Source organism: Carcharodon carcharias, chromosome 19, assembly GCF_017639515.1.
Source record: "Carcharodon carcharias isolate sCarCar2 chromosome 19, sCarCar2.pri, whole genome shotgun sequence".
NCBI classification, from domain to species: Eukaryota; Metazoa; Chordata; class Chondrichthyes; order Lamniformes; family Lamnidae; genus Carcharodon; species Carcharodon carcharias.
This window is the reverse complement of record NC_054485.1, coordinates 108,788,550-108,806,185: the sequence shown is the minus strand read 5'-3', so window position 1 is coordinate 108,806,185 and position 17,636 is coordinate 108,788,550. Positions and strand designations below refer to the sequence as shown.

At 45.6% G+C, this 17,636-nt stretch overlaps 1 pseudogene; it reads left to right on the top strand.

The window, feature by feature from the left end:
- Window positions 1-16,528, top strand: part of LOC121291326 — a 28,823-nt pseudogene extending 12,295 nt beyond the window's left edge.
- The last annotated feature ends 1,108 nt before the right edge of the window (window positions 16,529-17,636 follow it).

Here is a 17,636-nt window from a genome sequence, read left to right as displayed (position 1 = left end):
ATACTTGCCTTTATTAGGCGAGGCATAGAATAAGGCATAAGATCAGGGAGGTTATGCTGGAGTTGGATAAAATGCTGGTTAGGCCACAGCTAGAGTATTGTGTACAGTTCTGGAATCTGCATTATAGGAAGGATGTGATTGCACTAAGAGAGTGCAGAGGAGATTTACCAGGATGTTACCTGGGCTGGAGAGTTTTAGTTATGAGGAGAGATTGGATAGACTGGGGTTATTTTCCCTGGAGCAGAGAGGATTGAAGGGGGGCATGATTGAGGTGTATAAAATTATGAGGGGCATAGATAGGGCAGACAGGAAGGAACTTTTCCCCTTGGTACAGGGATCAATAACCAGGGGGCATAGATTTAAGGTAAGAGGCAGGAAGTTTAGAGAGGATGTGAGGAAGAATTCTTTCACCCAGAGGGTGGTAGGAATCAGGAACTCACTGCCTGTAAGTGTCACAACATTTAAGAAGTATTTGGATGTGCACGTGCGATGCCATGGCATATAAGGTTATGGGCCTAGTGCTGGAAAATGGGATTAGAATAATTAGGTACTTGTTTGACCGGCGCAGACTCGATGGGCCGAAGGGCCTTTTTCTGTGCTGTAGACCTCCATGATTCTATGACTCTATGGCTGCCAATACCTTTGTATTAAAATATGTAATTTCCCGCCCTAATTGCTTGTTGTATCTCTGTTTTAAGTTTTTGTGATTCATGCACAAGGACACCTAGGTCTCTCTGAGTTTTAACATTTCCCAGGGTCTCACCTTTTTTTAAATCTGTTTTTTATTTTTCCTATCAAAGTGGATACCTTCACACTTTCCCACTTTATAGTCAATCAGCCACGTTTTTGCCCACTCACTAAAGCTGTCTATATGCTTTTTATTATTCTTTCATAAGGTGTGGACATTCCTGTTTAGGCCAGCATTCATTGCGCATTCCTAATTGCCCTTGAGAAGGAGGAAGTGAGCTGCATTCTTAAACTGCTGTAGTCCATGTAGTGTAGGTAGGTGTTAGAGAGGGATTTCCAGGATTTTGACCCAGCAACAATGAAGGAACAGTGATGTGTATTTCCAATTCAGGATGGTGTGTGACTTGGGGGGAAACTTGCAGATGGTGGTGTTCCCATGTGCCTGCTGCCCTTGTCCTTCTGGATGGTAATAGTTGTGTGTTTGGAAGGCACTGTCAAAGGAGCCTTGGTGAGTTTCTGTGGTGCATCTTGCCCTGGAACTGAGATGGTACACACTGCTGCCACTATGCGCCAGTGATGGAGATTGTGAATGTTTGTGGATGGAGTGTCAATCAAGTAAGCTGCATTGCCCTGGATGGTGTCGAGCTTGTTGAGTGTTATTGGAGCGTACTCATCTAGGAAAAGGGAAATAATTCCATCACACTCCTGACTTGTAGATGGTGGACAGGCTTTGGGGAGTCAGGAGGTGAGTTACTCTCCACTGGATGCCCAGCCTCTGACCTAGTCTTGTAGCTACATTATTTAAATGGCTGACCCAGTTCAGTTTCTGGTCAATGGTAACTCCCAGGATGTTGATAGTGGGGGATTCAACAATGGTAATGCCATTGAATGTCAAGGGGCCATGGTTAGATTCTCTCTTGTTGGAGATGGTCATTGCCCGGCACTAGTGTGGCACGAATGTTACTTGCCATTTACCAGCCCAAGCCTCAACGTTGTCAGGTCTTGCTGCATATGGGCACAAACTGCTTCAGTATTTGAGGAGTTGCGAATTGTGCTGAACATTGTGCAATCATCAACAAACATCACCACATCTGATGTTAGGATGAAGGGAAAGGCCATTAATGAAGCAGCTGAAGATGTTTGATCCGAGGATACTACCCTGAGGAACTCCTGCAGTGATGTCCTAGAACTGAGAAGATTGACCTACAACTTCCACAACCATCTTCCTTTGCGCTAAGTATGACAACAACCAGCAGAGAGTTTTCCCCCTAACTCCCATTGACTCCCATTTTGCTGGGGCTCCTTGGTGCTATAGTCAGTCAAATGCAGCTTGATGTCAAAGGCAGTCATTCTCACCTCACCTCTGGAGTTTAGGTCTTTTGTCCATGTTTGAACCAAGGCTGAAATGAGGTCAGGAGCTGAATGGGCCTGGCGCAACCCAAACTGAGTGTCAGTGAGCAGGTTATTGCTGAGTAAGTGATAGCAATGTCAACTGATGTCAGGCCAGCTGGCCTATAGTTCCCTGTTTTCTCTCTCCCCCTCTTTTCTTGAATAGGGGTTTTACATTTGTCACCTTTCAAATCCCAGGAACCAATCTAAAAAAAGGAATGCTGGAACATCAATACAAATGTATCCGCTTTCTCTGTAGCCACCTCTTTTAAAACCCTAGGACACAGACCATCAGGTCCAGGATATTTGTCAGCTTTTTGGTCATAACAACATAGGAAATAGGAGCAGGAATGGATCATTTGGCCCTTCGAGCCTGCTCTGCCACTCAATATGATCATGGCTGACCGTCTATCTCAACGCCGTGCTCTTGCACTCTCCCCACACCCCTTGATGTCTTTAGGGTCCAGAAATCTATCTATTTCCTTCTTAAATATATTCGGCGACTTGGCCTCCAAGCCTTCTGTGGTAGAGAATTCCACAGGTTCACGACCCTCTGAATGAAGAAGTTTCTTCTCACCTCAGTCCTAAGTGGTCTACCCTGTATGCTGAGACTCTGACCCCTTGTTCTAGACCCCCCAGCCAGAGGAACTCCAATAGGTTTGTCAAACATGATTTCCCATTCATAAATCCACGCTGACTTTGTCTAATCCTCTTTATATTTTCAAAATGCCCCATCTATTTTCTTCAATATTTTTCTTTACTAAAATCGGGAATGTGCAGTAAACACTGGCCTTGACAGCAACATCCACATCCCTTAAATGAATTTAAAAAACTGATTTAAGTTCCTCATTTTCATACACCCTTGCATTTCCACTATTTCCTAAACATTTATTATGTCTTTGACCATGAAAATAGGTGCAAAGCATTTGATTAATGTCTCCAGCATTTCTTTTATCCCTCATCATAATTCTTCCTAACTCTGCTTTAGGGGACTTGCATTTACTTTCATTAATCTCTTCCTTTTTACAAGGTGAATTGAATAACAGGGGCAGTGGACAGGGCTCTACTCTAATGAGGGGTTGGGGTATGTGGTTTATTCCTTAGGGAAAGAGGCAAGGTGGAGAGCAGAACAGTAGAAAAATCACAATGGAACATCAAACACAAGGATGGGTAGCAGGGGTGGGTAATATTTAATTTAATCTAACTATAACTGGATCACATAGTTAGTTTAGGAAACTAAAATATATAGGTTAAGCTGATTTAATACATACACTTGAATGAATTAATTGAACAAAGCAAGGTTATACAGAGACAGCAGTGCAGGTGGTATGCTACAATTACAGCATGCGGGAGTTTGTAATCCTGGATAACCACATCTCCAGTGAGTGATTGCATCTCGGGGACTTTCAGCTCAATAGTTGTTGAGCTGTAGCTTGAGGTGCAGACATTGTGGGGCATGAGGGAATGGGAATGTTACCTATAATTTTTTCCAGGCAGTCACACGCTTAAGTTTAGATAGCGGTGAAGGTCTGGTTAGTGACCAGAGACATGAGGGTGTCACTGTGAATCAGGCAGACCTAGGATTTTGCCCTTATCCAACAGGTACGATGTTCTTGCTGCCTGCTTGGATGAAGACAAAGTCTGCAGGGTGGATGAGCAAACAGACCATGGCACTGTGATACAGGAGGCCAATCACATGGGGGGAGTGAACAGGAATGTAGTGGTGGCAGGGGACAGTAGAGTCAGGAGGATATTCACTGCTCCCTGCAGCCAAGACTGTGAGTTACGAATGTTTTATTCACTGCTCGGTACCAGGGTTCAGGGGCTCTCCTTGCGGCCGGAGGCTAACTCCGAGGGAAAGAGAGGGTCCAGTCATCATGATCCATGTTGGAACCAGTGACATAGGTTGACCCAGCAATGTAGTTCTGCTGAAAGAATTTCAGGAGCAAGTGTCAGAAATAAAATTCAGACCTTCACAGGTATTAATCCTTTCTTGTTACCTGAGTTATTTGCAAATTGGCAGAAGGATAAATAGATTGGAAGATTTAATGTGTGGCTGACAAAGTGATGTGCAAGGCAGGGTTTTCGATTCGATTAGAAAGTGGAACTTGTGTAGTGGCTGAAGTGAATAGTAGCAATATATTCAAGGGGAAGCTAGATCAGCACACAATAGGGGAAAGGACCAGCACAATATGTTGTTGGAGTTCGATGAGGAAGGATGGGTGGAGGCTTGTTGGAGCAAAAATATGGACCTGTTGGGCTGATTGGCCTGTTTGTCTGCTGTAAGTACTTTCTAATACTTACTAACACAATTGGAATATAGACCTGTGAGTTGTGCCCTGCAGTAGGATTGAGTCAATTGTAATATACTCACAGTAGAGTGAGGACAGAAGCAGTCCTGTTCCCATGTTTTACCTAGGATTACATAGAACAGGCCATTCAGCCCAGTCAGTCCCTGCTGGCATTTATACTCCAGTCAAACCTCCTCTCATTTTCCCAGATCTAGCTCCACCAACTCTATTTCCCTACCCCCTCATATGCTCACCTAGCTTCTCTTTAAGTACCTGCACACAATTCACCTCAACTGTCCCCTGAGGTAGCGAGGTCCAGATTTTTAACACTGTCTGGATAAAGAATTTTTTTTCCGAATTCCCCGTTTGATTTCTTGGTGACTACCTATATTGACAGCCTCAGATTTTGTTCCTCCTCACAAATGAAAATACAGTGCCTGTGTCAACAATATTAAAATCTTTCATAATATTAAAACATTCTTTGATCTCTTCGGTCAACCCTCAACTTTCTTTTATTGAAAGAAAAGAACCCTTATTACTCGTTTGATACAACCGCTTGGTAGAACCTCGCATTTTTGGTACCATCCTACATTTAAAATGGAGGTCTTGAGGCTCAGTCAGTTCTTCCCCTGTCTTGGATCTGGGTTCAAATCCCAGACCAGGATTAGTTGGCCATGGAAAATGTGTTCGTGATGCGGTCAATAGGTTGATAATCAGTCTGCAAATCCTTCTCACTATTCCCCAAAGTGAAAAAAAACATGTGTGAAGAAAACAAAGAAATTTATTAATCTATTTTTATGGAGTCGATTCTGTTACATTTTTATAATAAATGTCCTCGACACAAACATTATTAATTGTTCTTGTTCTGCAGAAAATTATGGAAACAAAGGAAAGGTAAAATTTACACCCTTGATTTGATTTTTATTTCTAACATATTTCTCCCTCACCCTGGAACAATCCAACACTGACCTTTATCTCCTGTTTCAGAGTGAAGCAAATTCTCCCAGAGCCACAAAAGGTTTACCCTTTAATAAATGTGGCGAAGTACATTGGGCACTGCAGTACAGAGTGTGGAAAAAGATGCTGACCGTGATTAATACAGGTAAGCTTCTTGACACCAGCTATTAAACAGCTCTCTCTGTTATTAGTGGAAGGGACCAGTCTCTTTATAATAAATATCTAATTGTATTTGTAACTGATTAGATTTTACTTCAGTCCATTTTCTGTTAAAATACATAATTGTCAGATCTGTTTCCATTGGACATTTTTGCTGAATAATTACCACGACCCAGAAATTCCAGTGGGGGTATTTTCGGGGCAGATCTGAGATCTGCTGAACTTCCATCTGCCATGTGGATGTGTTCCCAACTCTGTCCCAAATCCTGGAGTCTTGGGGATTTCCATATTGTCAGTTGGTGCCGATGCTATTTCCCACTTGAACAGGGAACCAGCTTTAGGTGGGAGTAGACCGGTCAGAAATGCCAGGGACAGGAGGCAGCCACATTTGAAAACTGAATTTTTTTTTATTCACGGGATGTGGGCTTCACTGGCCGGGCCAACATTTATTGCCCATCCCTAGTTGCCCTTGAGAAGGTGGTGGTGAGCTGCCTGCTTGAGCTGCTGCAGTTCATGTGGTGTACTTACACCACAGTGCTGTTAGGGAGGGAGTTCCAGAATTTTGACCCAGCAGCAGTGAAGGAACAGCAATATATTTCGCAGTCAGGATGGTGAGTGACTTGGAGCGGAACCTCCAGTGGTGGTATTCCTACCTATCTGCTGCCCTTATCCTTCTTGATGGTAGTGTTCATGGGTTTGGAAGTTGCTGTCGAAGGATCCTTGGTAAATTCCTAGAGTGAACGTTTGTGGCATCTACCCGGCTATGTGGAAAGTTGCCCAGGTGTCAATCAAGTGGGCTGCTTTGTCCTGGACCGTGTCAAGCTTCTTGAGTGTTGTGGAAGCTGCACTCACCCAGACAAGTGGTGAATATTCCATCACGCCCCTAACTTGTGCCTTGTAGATGGTGCACAGGCTTTGGGGGGTCAGGAGGTGAGTTACTCATTGCACGATTCCTAGATTCTGGCCTGCTCTTGCAGCCATAGTATTTATATGGCTAGTCCAGTTCAGTTTCTGGTCAATGATAACCCACAGGATGTTTATAGTCGGGGGGAGGGTGGGGGGTTGTGGGGGGGTTCAGGGATGGTAATACCACTGAATGTCAAGGGTTGATGGTTGGATTTTCTCTTGTTGGAGATGGTCATTGCCTGACAAGTGTGTGGCATGAATGTCACTTGCCACTTGTCAGCCCAAGCCTAAATATTGTCCAGGTTTTGCTGCAATTGGACATTGACTACTTCAGTATCTGAAGAGTCGCGAATAGTGCTGAATATTGTGCAATCATCAGCGAACATCCCAACTTCTGACCTTATGATGGAAGGAAGGCCATTGATGAAGCAGCCGAAGATGGTTGGGCATGGGACACTACCTAGGGAACTCCTGCAGTGACGTGCTGGCGGTAAGATGACTTATCTCCAACAACCACAGCCATCTTCCTTTGTGCTAGGTTTAACTCCAACCAGTGGAGAGTTTTTTCCATGATTCCCATTGGTTCTAGTTTTTCTAGGGCTCCTTTGATGCCACGCTCGGTCAGATGCAGTCTTGATAGCAAGGGCAGTCACTCTCGCCTCACCTCTGGAGTTCATCTGAGGTCAGGAGCTAAGTGGCCCTGGCGGAACCCAAACTGGATGTCAGTGAGCAGGTTATTGCTAAGCAAGTGCCGCTTGATAGCACTGTTGATGACCCTCTTCCATTACTTTACTGATGATGGAGAGTAGGCTGATGGGGCGGTAATTGGCCGGGTTGGATTTGTCCTGCTGTTTGTATACAGGACATAGCTGGGCAACTTTCCATGTAGCCGGGTAGATGCCAGTGTTGTAGCCACACTGGAACAGTTTGGCTAGGTGCATGGTAAGTTCTGGTGCACAAGTCTTCAGTGCCATTGCCGGATTATTGTCAGGATCCATAGCCTTTAAGCATCCAGGGTCTTCAGCTATTCCTTGATATCACGTGGAGTGAATCAAATTGGCTAAAGACTGGCGTCTGTGATGCTGGGGACTTCCGGATGAGGCTGAGATGGATCATCCACTTCTGGCTGAAGATTGTAGAAAATGCTTCAGGCTTATCATTTACACTAATGCGCTGGGCTCCCCCATCATTGAGGATGGGGATATTTGTGAAGCCTCCTCCTCCAGTGAGTTGTTTAATTGTCCACCACCATTCACGACTGGATGTGGCAGGACTGCAGAGCTTAGACCTGATCCGTCGGTTGTGGGATTACTTAACTGCTTCTATCGCTTGCTGCTTCGGCTGTTTGGCATGCAAGTAGTCCTGCGTTATAGCTTCACCAGGTTGACACCTCATTTTTTGGTGTGCCTGGTGCTGCTCTTGGCATGCCCCCTTGCATCCTTCATTGAGCCAGACTTGATTCCCTGCCTTGATGGTAATGGTAGAGTGGGGGATACCTGGGCCATGAGGTTACAGATTTTGTTCGAGTACAATTTTGCTGCTGCTGATGGTCCAAGCGCCTCATGGATGCCCAGTCTTGACTTGCTAGATCTGTTTGAAATCTATCCCATTTAGCACAGTGGTAGTGCCACACAACACAATGGAGGGTATCCTCAATGTGAAGACGGGACTTCATTCCACAATGACTGTGCAGTGGTCACTCCTACTGATACTGTCATGGGCAGATGCATCTGAGGCAGGCAGGTTGGTGAGGATGAGGTCAAGTATGTTTTTCCCTCTTGTTGGCTCCCTCACCACCTGCCGCAGACCCAGTCTAACATGTCCTTTAGGATTCGATTAGCTCAGTCAGTAGTGGTGCTACCGAGCCACTCTTCCGGATGGACATTGAAGTCCCCCACCCAGAGTATATTCTGCGCCCTTGCCACCCTCAGTCATTCCTCCAAGTGGTGTCCAACATGGAGGAGCACTCATTCATCAGCTGAGGGAGGGCGATATGTGGTAATCAGCAGGAGGTTTACTTGCCATGAGACTTGATGGGGTCTGGAGTTGATTTTGAGGACCCCCAGGGCAACTCCCTCCAGACCGTTTACCACTGTGCTGCCACCTCTGCTGGGTCTATCCTGCCGGTGGGACAGTATATACCCAGGGAAAGCCGCTACTTTTACTGGAGGCTGGTTTTCTGAAAGCTCACGATCAATCAGTGACTGAACCGTTGAAATGTTCAATGTTCCCCCGTGTCTTCGGTTAACACTGGACACCAGGGACATGGGAAGCAGTGTCAGTAATTTTTTTCAAGGGAAATTATTTAATTCTTCGAAATCAAACATGTTAAATGATAGTGGGAGGGAGTGAGGCAGTGAAATTTGTCGATTGTTCCATAATTTTCCTTCCATTGTGGGCGCTAAACCGTGTTAAACCAGCAATATCTGCTGATGCGTGAGCGTACCCGTGTGTAATAATTTCATGGGGTCCTATTCTAAGGCTATCAGTCCCATCAAAGTGACTGAATGTCGTGGCAATGCTACATCACACAGAGTACTACATTCCATGTATTTAACAGAACCATTGTAACTTTACCGAAACTAATAGCTCATCAAAGACGTTTAAGAAAATAGTTCATGACTCACAACAAATATATATCCCAGTGAGGAAGAAGGATTGTAGGGAGGGCATAAACCAACCATAGTTAACCAAGGAAGTTAAGGATAGTATCAAAGTGAAAGAAAAAACATACAATGTGGCAAAGACTAGCGGTACGCCAGAGGATTGAGAAAGTTTTAAAAGCCAACAGAAGATGACCAAAAAGATAATAAAGAGGGAGAGAATAAACTTTGATGGTAAGCTAGCAAGTAATATAAAAACAGACAGTAAAAGCTTCTTTTAATATATAAAAAGGACGAGAGAGACCAAAATCAATATAGGCCCCTGAAAGAATGAGGCTGGGGAAATAATAACGGGGGAACCAGGAAATGGCAGGAAAAGTCCCGGAGGATTGGAAAACTGTCAATGTAACACCCTTATTCAAAAAGGGAGACAAAAAATCATGTAACTATAGGCCAGTTAGCTTAACATCTCTCATTGAGAAATTGTTAGAATCCACTATAAGAGATGTTAAATCAGAGCATTTCGAAATGCATAATATAACCAAGCAGAGTCAGCACAGCTTCATGAAGGGGAATTCATGCCTGACAAATTTATTAGAATTCTTTGAGGAGGTAACAAGCAGGATAGATAAAGGAGAACCAGTAGATGTGATATATTTGGATTTCCAAAGGCATTCTATAAGATATGACACATAAGGCTACATAATAAGATAAGAGCCCATGATGTTGGGGGTAGTACATTACCATGGATAGAGAACTGGGCAATTAATAGAAGACAGAGAGTTGGGATATGGTGGGCATTTTCAGGATGGTAACTAATGGAGTGCCACAGGGATCAGCGCTGGGCCACAATTATTTACATTATATCCAAGTTAATGACTTGGATAAAGGAAATTAATGTATTATCGCCATGTTTGCAGATGATGGGAAGGCAAGTGGTGAGGATGACACAAAGAGTCTACCAAGGGATAAAGATAGGTTTAGTGAGTGGACAAAAATGTGGCAGGTGGAATATAATGTGGGAAAATGTGAGGTTCTGCACTTTGGCAGGAAGAATAGAGGAGCTGAATATTATTTAAATGGAGAAAGACTGCAGAAAGCTGCGGCACAGAGGGATTTGTGGGTCCTCGTGCATGAATCCCAAAAAGCTAGCATACAAGCTCAGCAGGCAATAGGTAAGACAAATGGAATGTTGGCCTTTATTTCAAAGGGAATAAAACATAAAAATAGGGAAGTCTTGCTAAAACTATACAAGGCACTAGTTAGACCACACCTAGAATACTGTGTAGAGTTTTGGCCCCCTTATCTAAGGAAAGATATACTGGCATTGGAAGCATTCCAGAGAAGGCTCACTAGGTTGATTCTGGGGATAAAGGGAATTTCTTATGAGGAGAGTTTGAGTAGGCTGGGCCTGTACTCACTGGAGTTAAGAAGAATTAGAGGCGACCTTATTGAAACATATAAGATTCTTAGGGGGCTTGACAGGGTAGTTGCTGAGAGGTTGTTTCCTCGTGTAGTCTAGGCCAGAGGGTATAATCTCAAAGTAAGCGTGGGGGGGGGGGGGGCTGCCCATTTAAAATAGAGATGAGGAGGAATTTCTTCTCTCAGAAGGTAGTCAATCTGTGGAATTCTTTACCGCAGAGGGCTGTAGAAGCTGGGTCGTTAAGTATATTCAAGGCTGAGATAGACAGGTTTTTAATCAGTAAGGGAATCAAAGGTTATGGGGAAAAGGCAGGAAAATGGAGTTGATGATTATCAGATCAGCCATGATCTCATGGAATGGTGGAGTAGACTTGATGGGCCAAATGGCCTACTTCTGCTCCTACGCCTTATGGACTTAAATAGAAATGTGTTCAATGACATTAAACTGATATTGACTAGATCCACATGTGGAACTGCTTGAAGCTGTTAGTTATATTTTCTTCATCAGTTCACTCATCTGTATCTTTACTTCCTCTATCTGTTTCTTTCAATCCTCTTGCCTGATTATCCCTTTTCCATTTACTGATCTGGTAACTACCGAGATATACTTTGTCTCCACTTGTCTGAAGGATATAGTTTGTTTGCCACCATTATTGAAGTGTTTGCAGAATATAATAAACTTGAAATCAGAATATTTGTATTTAATTTATTTAGCAAATCTTGATCATTGGACAATCCCAGACAGTCACTGGAAAGGATCAGATGCATTTTGATATAAAAGTGTTAGTATTCAGTTGTGACCAAAACTGGATTGACGTTGTGTTGAAGTCTACACAAACATCTTTTCATCAATACTGAATTTCCGTGCACGTTATACTTCACTTAAATGTTTGGCTGACCACATCTGAACTATGAAGTTTCAATGGCTCAGATCCTGATCTCGATCATAATACACTGTGATGTAGAACACCCCTAGAAAATGCTAGAAACTGAGTGTTTCCAACGTTTTCTGCTTTTAGTTCTGAATTTCAGCATCCTCACTATTTTGCTCTTAACTACGATGAGAACATATTTTGAGATAAGGAGACTAAGTGGTGAGGTGCAGTCTTAAAAACTGTTTCCATGTGTAAGAGTGGAAATGTCACCACAATTACATTTTTATACCAGACTTGAATGTATGACACTAATCCCTGTGAACAATGCTGTCTTTTGAAATCATCCTCCCATGCACATTCAGAAAAGTAGCAGAGGGCAACAGTAGTGTTACTGAACAGCACATAAATTATGCAAACTTTACACTGATAAAAATGTGCCCAGTGTATCTTTGGGTGAAGAGGAACAATACTCTTGATTCTACTGTCAGTGACTCCATGTCATTTTAAATATGAAAATCAATAAACACTCCTTGCAGCTTTTATACAGAAAATAGGCCAGGTAATATCCAATGTGCCTCAAACTCTTCCTGTTCTGTTCTGCGCTGTCTCTCTCGTCCGCTCCATCTGTCTCTGCTTCAACAACTGAAGAAGAGTCATATGAACTCGAAACATCAACTCTGTCTTTCTCTCCACGTCAGAACTGCTGAGTTTTTCCAACAATTTTTGTTTTTATTTCAGATTTCCAGCATCTGCAGTATTTTGCTTTTATCTTGGCTCTGCTTCAGATGTTCTTCTTTGAGGCAATCCCTCAGAGTCAAGGATGACTTGTTCTTATGATTTGCTTCCACTGCAGTTCAATGGGTTCTGAGATGGCTAAGTCCACTGCCCGATCTGCTCTGTCTCTCGCACTGACTTTCACATGTACTGGGCGTCTCTCTTTCTCACACACACTATCTAACATGTGTGCATGCTGTGTACCTCCTACACATGCACATAGTGTGTTAGAGAGAGACACAGTCTCCTTCACGCATGCAGTGGCTCTCTTGTGCACATAGTGTGTCTCTCACAAGTGCGCATTGTCTATCTCTCACCTTTTCACACAAAATTGCAGCTGGGATTTTCCCACACCCGATCGGTGTGTTTGATGGCAAGATCGGAGAATCTAGTGAGAAGGCCCTAGGCGATGTGCTGGTGATGTGAATCCAGGATGCGATTGTTAACTCTCCTTGTCAATGGGGCTGTGTCTCCCTCCATCGAACATTGGGAACTTAATTTAAATGCATTGCATCTCTTTATTGTGGCCACACATAGAATCACCCCCTACATATCAAATTTAAAGCCTACGTCAGCGTGATTTTATGACAGGGTGATTTACAACTACTTTTGAAAGGTGTGCACCTGGTGACTTGAACTTTGAGGGGAATTTGGAGGTGAGCGCACAAAACTTTGCGCAGCGCTGATGACAACCCCAATTCGAGAAGCGCAGAGGGCTCAGCGGATGTGGGGGGGGTCACACACAAGTTTCCACAGAGGTTTATTTGTGACTGGCTTGTGGTGCCGGGGAAAGCAGAACAATGCCGGGGGAAGGGTACCTCAGGACAAGGCCTAAAGTGCCAGAGGGAAAGGGGAGAAGGGGTTCTTGAGGCACGAGCTACAGTGCAAGGGAGGGGGCTTCATGTCAACGCAGACTGAAGTTTGAACACAAACACATGGTGGGATGGGGGAAGAAAATGGTTGGGCAAATGCCAAAACATATCAAAGATAAGCCCTCTCCCGCAGTTGAGAGTGTTTATCTTGAGCTCAGTTGACATGCTTGGAGTCAGGCTAGTCAAGCAAACCCATCCATGTAGCACTAATTCCTCACGGTGTCAGTGATTGCTCCTCTACTGTTAACTCCTCGCGTGCATGCTTCAAACTCAAATGAGTGCTGTGGAGCCGCAGAACCATTGGTTGGCCTGGCAACCTTATGAATCCTGTTGGGAACAGTGGCCATTGAACGCTGATGGACGGGTGCCTCCTTCCTCCTTGTATTATGTTCCAGCTGACATTGAAAAGTCACCCTCATGGTCCAAGCAAGCTGTGAAGCCTTGGCGTGCAGCTTAGGAAAATTCCTGGGCCTGAGATGAGAATTCAGGATGCAGCTGAGTGGCCCAAGGTGCTGCCACTTGGTCACGTGGTGTGGGGGTGGGGTTGCTGAGTGTGGGCATGGTGAGCCAAAATGGGCAACCATGCGGTGGTCAGGATTCTCCGGCATGCGTAAAGAGGCCTTTAGAGGCAGCTGCGGGCGATGGCTTGACCAAGAGAGGTCCTTAGGAGACAATTGCTGACCCTCGTGTCTCTCTTTGACTGCAGTGAGGAGACCATCATGAAGATGGAGCCTGGTGATCTCGCTGTCTACCTGATTGCTTTTTGGCAGGAGAGAAGGAGAAGAATGTGCTGGAGGTGCCTGGGTTGCCAAAGGGAGGAGAAGAGCCCTGAAAACCAAGGGATGACACAGCCTCCTCCACATGCAGAGGATGAACCCCAAAGAGCCATCGCTTGTAGGAGCTTCACTGGACCCAGGGTCTACAGACGGCGCATGTCCTTGGAGGGCCAAGACCTGGGGAGCCACGGCCTGCTTTCGGGGTCCTGCTGTATGGCAGTGGCACCTTCCTTAGCCTGTGAAGCTGGAGCTGCTGGATCACAGAAAGAGGCGATTCAGAAGGGTCAGACACTCCAAGAATCACCTGGGGGGATAGCCCTGGGCGTACACCTGATGTTCCTCCCTATGGGTGCCCGGGGGCCCCTGGCTGACTCCTTGAGAGGAAGGGGCAGCTGGAGTGAGCTAAAGATGCCCCATATCCCCTCCCGTGTTGAAACTGATGGATGCCAGCAAGTGCTTCAGTGCAGCTCCCGCAACAGTGCAGGACCAATGTCCTGGATCAAGGTTTCCATGGCAACTACCATCCTACCAGTATTGACCTCAGTGCATTAATATGTTGGCACTATCACCTCAGACTGAAGCTGGGTGGATTCCTCCATCGTGCCTTACAAACTGAGGAGTGCATCAGCCACCTCTTCCTGTTGTTCCCGATTTGCAGATCCAGCAATTGTCCAGAGGCTCCTCATCTGACTCGGACTCATCAGATTTCTGGCCTCCAGCGGTCCTCCGAGTGCCAATACCCTGGGAAGTCCTTGTCTCCGCCTGCAGTGGATCAAGCAGTGCAATGTGCTCACCAGATTGTGACCCCCCCAAGGCTACTCTAAAGCTAGGTCCCACCGAGGTGTGTGTGGTAGAGGGTGTGGGTGATCACTGTGACAGGTCTTCAATTTTGGTGTCTGCGGATTCCTCTTCCGCGGTGTCCTTGGGGCTGGAGTCGAGGACCTGGCTTGTGGAACCCCTCAGCTGCTTCCCAGATGTGCCTGCAAAAGCAAGGAGAGATAATTAGTGCATGACAGGGGACTGCAGAACAGGGGAACTCACTCACAGCATGGTTGTCTGAGGGATGTTGCACTGCTGGATCCTCACTTGGTTGAGCACTGCCAACCTGACTGCCAGCACAGGAACATTCCAGGTTGTCACCGGCCAGCTGAATGGCTCTATTTTCAGAGTCTATGAAGACCTTGATGTCGGGCATTCTCCACCAGTCTGTAACCTCTTCCTTTTGTTGTGTGCCAGCTTGTCCTACATGAATACAGATGGACCAGATGGTAAGGAAGCCTAGCATGTGTGGGTGGTGAGTGGTGCCATGGGCAGGATGAGGACATGATCTGCAGGGTTGATGAAGCTTTGTGTGTGAGAATGAACGGTGATGTCCCTTGAACTGGCAGTGAGTGAGATCCCTGTGGATGTGTGATGGGTTTGTGAGCGTGTGAGTTGAGAGAGATGAGAAAAGTAACCTTACCCTGATGGAACGTTGATCATTCATCCTGTTTCTCCACTGGGCGGCTGTCCTCTTTTGCAGGGCGTTTGCGCTGACGACTGCTGCCACTGCCTCGCATGCTTGGATGAGGTTCTTTGTCCAGAGTGGGGGTAGAGGACATTGTGGCTAGTCTCCACTGTGTCCAGTAGGTGGCTCGAGGGAGGCATCACTAAATCTGGGGGCAGCATATTTCCTCCCTTCGGCATCAGTTCCCAGCAGCTTCCTATCCCTTGAAGAGTGCTAGCTCTGATAAGGGGTGGCCTTTAAATATGGCGCCCAGTTTACTGAAGGCCTGAGGCAAATGAGAGTGCACCCAACTAGCAATCCGACATAAAACCCTCTCAATTTTTTAAACAAAGTGCTGCACAATATGGCAGAAAAAGCCTCCATTGCCGTCGGTGGGTCACACACCAATTTCCCTGGCCAATATCGGACTTTGCCGATTTCTGGGACAATTCCGCCCTGTGTCTCTCTTGTTGATGCTGTGTGCCTCTCAGAAATGAGAAATCCAGTTAGAGAAGAACACAAATTAATCTTCTCTTCCCCATCTACTGTGATGGGGTTTCCTCAGCCTCACTGCAGGGTGTAGGCACCAGGGAAAACCTTCCTCCGGGCAGTGTCTTCCCGTTTCCCTGCTGTTTAAACTCTTCCCTAGGGGATGAATTTCTAATTCTGGTTCAGTGCTGATTTTTCCAATCACTAACCAGCTCTGAAAGTTACAGTGAGCGTGACTAACATTTTATCTGTTCCCAGCTCCAGGGATCTTCGACCCTAATACAGCCCATCCCAACCTTCTCTTGTCTGAGGACCTGAGCACCGTGAGATACAACGAGAAACGGCAGCAGCTCCCCCACAATCCAGACAGATTCGATCCCTGTGTCTGTATCCTGGGATCAGAGGGATTCACATCAGGGAAACATTCCTGGGAGGTGGAGGTGGGGAACAAGACTGAGTGGGATGTGGGTGTGGTCAAGGAATCCATTAACAAAAAGGAGACTTTTACCCTGAATCCAGGTAATGGATATTGGACAATGAAGCTGAAAAATCGGAATAATAGCTTGACTAGTGCCAAACCCTCAACACGCTTAGAGCTGAGTGTGAAGCCAAGAAAGATTCGAGTCTGCCTGGATTATTAGAGAGGGAAGGTGTCATTTTATAACTCAGATAACAATATCTACACTTTCACTGGCAAATTCACTGAGAAACTCTATCCTTACTTCAGTTCATCTCTCACTGATGGGAGTGAAAACAAAGAACCACTGAAAATTTGTGCCTGGACAGTAACAATCCAGGACGATGAAGGTTTTGTCCCTTTATCCAAACAAACCAGTTTCTAAAAAACCCAATAACACCAATAATCACTGATAAATACCCACAGAGTTTGGGAAAATCCCTATCACACTGATAATCACTGATAAATACATACAGGGCAGCATTTTTCCCCCTGTCGGGGTGGGGTGGGGGGGGGTGTTGTGCAGGAGTGGCCGGGTTCCCAATTGGTACCCTCGGTCAGGGGCGCGGTGTCCTTTTAGGTGGGTGGGCCAATTAAGGCCTGCCCGGCGTGACATGCGCTGGGGGGGTTTCCCTGAGCCGGGATGCGCTCTTTTGCGTATGCACGCGAAAGAGCACAGACCTCCCTGAGGCAAAGTGCTGCCTCAGGGAGACCAGCTCAAGATTCAAAAGTTCATCAAAGGCAGAAAAAAATACTTCTGTCTTGTCCCCTCAGGTGACACTGACACTGTCACATGAGCTGGGACATGTCAATTTCTTTTATTTAAACATTTTACACAAATGTTAAAACCCTCACGAAACCTCATTGCACCCATGTATGAGTTTTCATGTTGCTTCTGAAGGCCGCCTGGGCTCCTCAGCTGCCCGCCAACGTTAAGGTTGGAAGGGCTGGTCCAAGAATCATTTTAATTACTTTTTTAATGGTCTAAATAGGCTGTTGGCAGGTTGGTGGGCATGCAGCTGAGTTGGCTGCGTGCCTACCAAACTGGGAATCGAAATGACGTCCGGTGACATCAGGACACATGACCCACGTCACCCCGTGACATTTTACGCGCCGGCGAGTGGACCCGCCCCACTCGCTGACTGGAAAAAGCTGCCCACAGAGTCTTGGAAAATCCCAATAACACTGATAAATACCCACAGAGTCTTGGAAAATCCCAATAACACTGATAAATACCCACAGAGTCTTGGAAAATCCCAATAACACTGATAAATACCCACAGAGTCTGGGAAAATTCCAATAACACTGATAAATACCCACAGAGTTTGGGAAAACCCCAATAACATCGATAAATACCCACAGAGTCTGGGAAAATTCCAATAACACCGATAAATACCGACAGAGACTTGGAAAACCCCAATAACACCGATAAATACCCACAGAGTCTGGGAAAATTCCAATAACACCGATAAATACCGACAGAGACTTGGAAA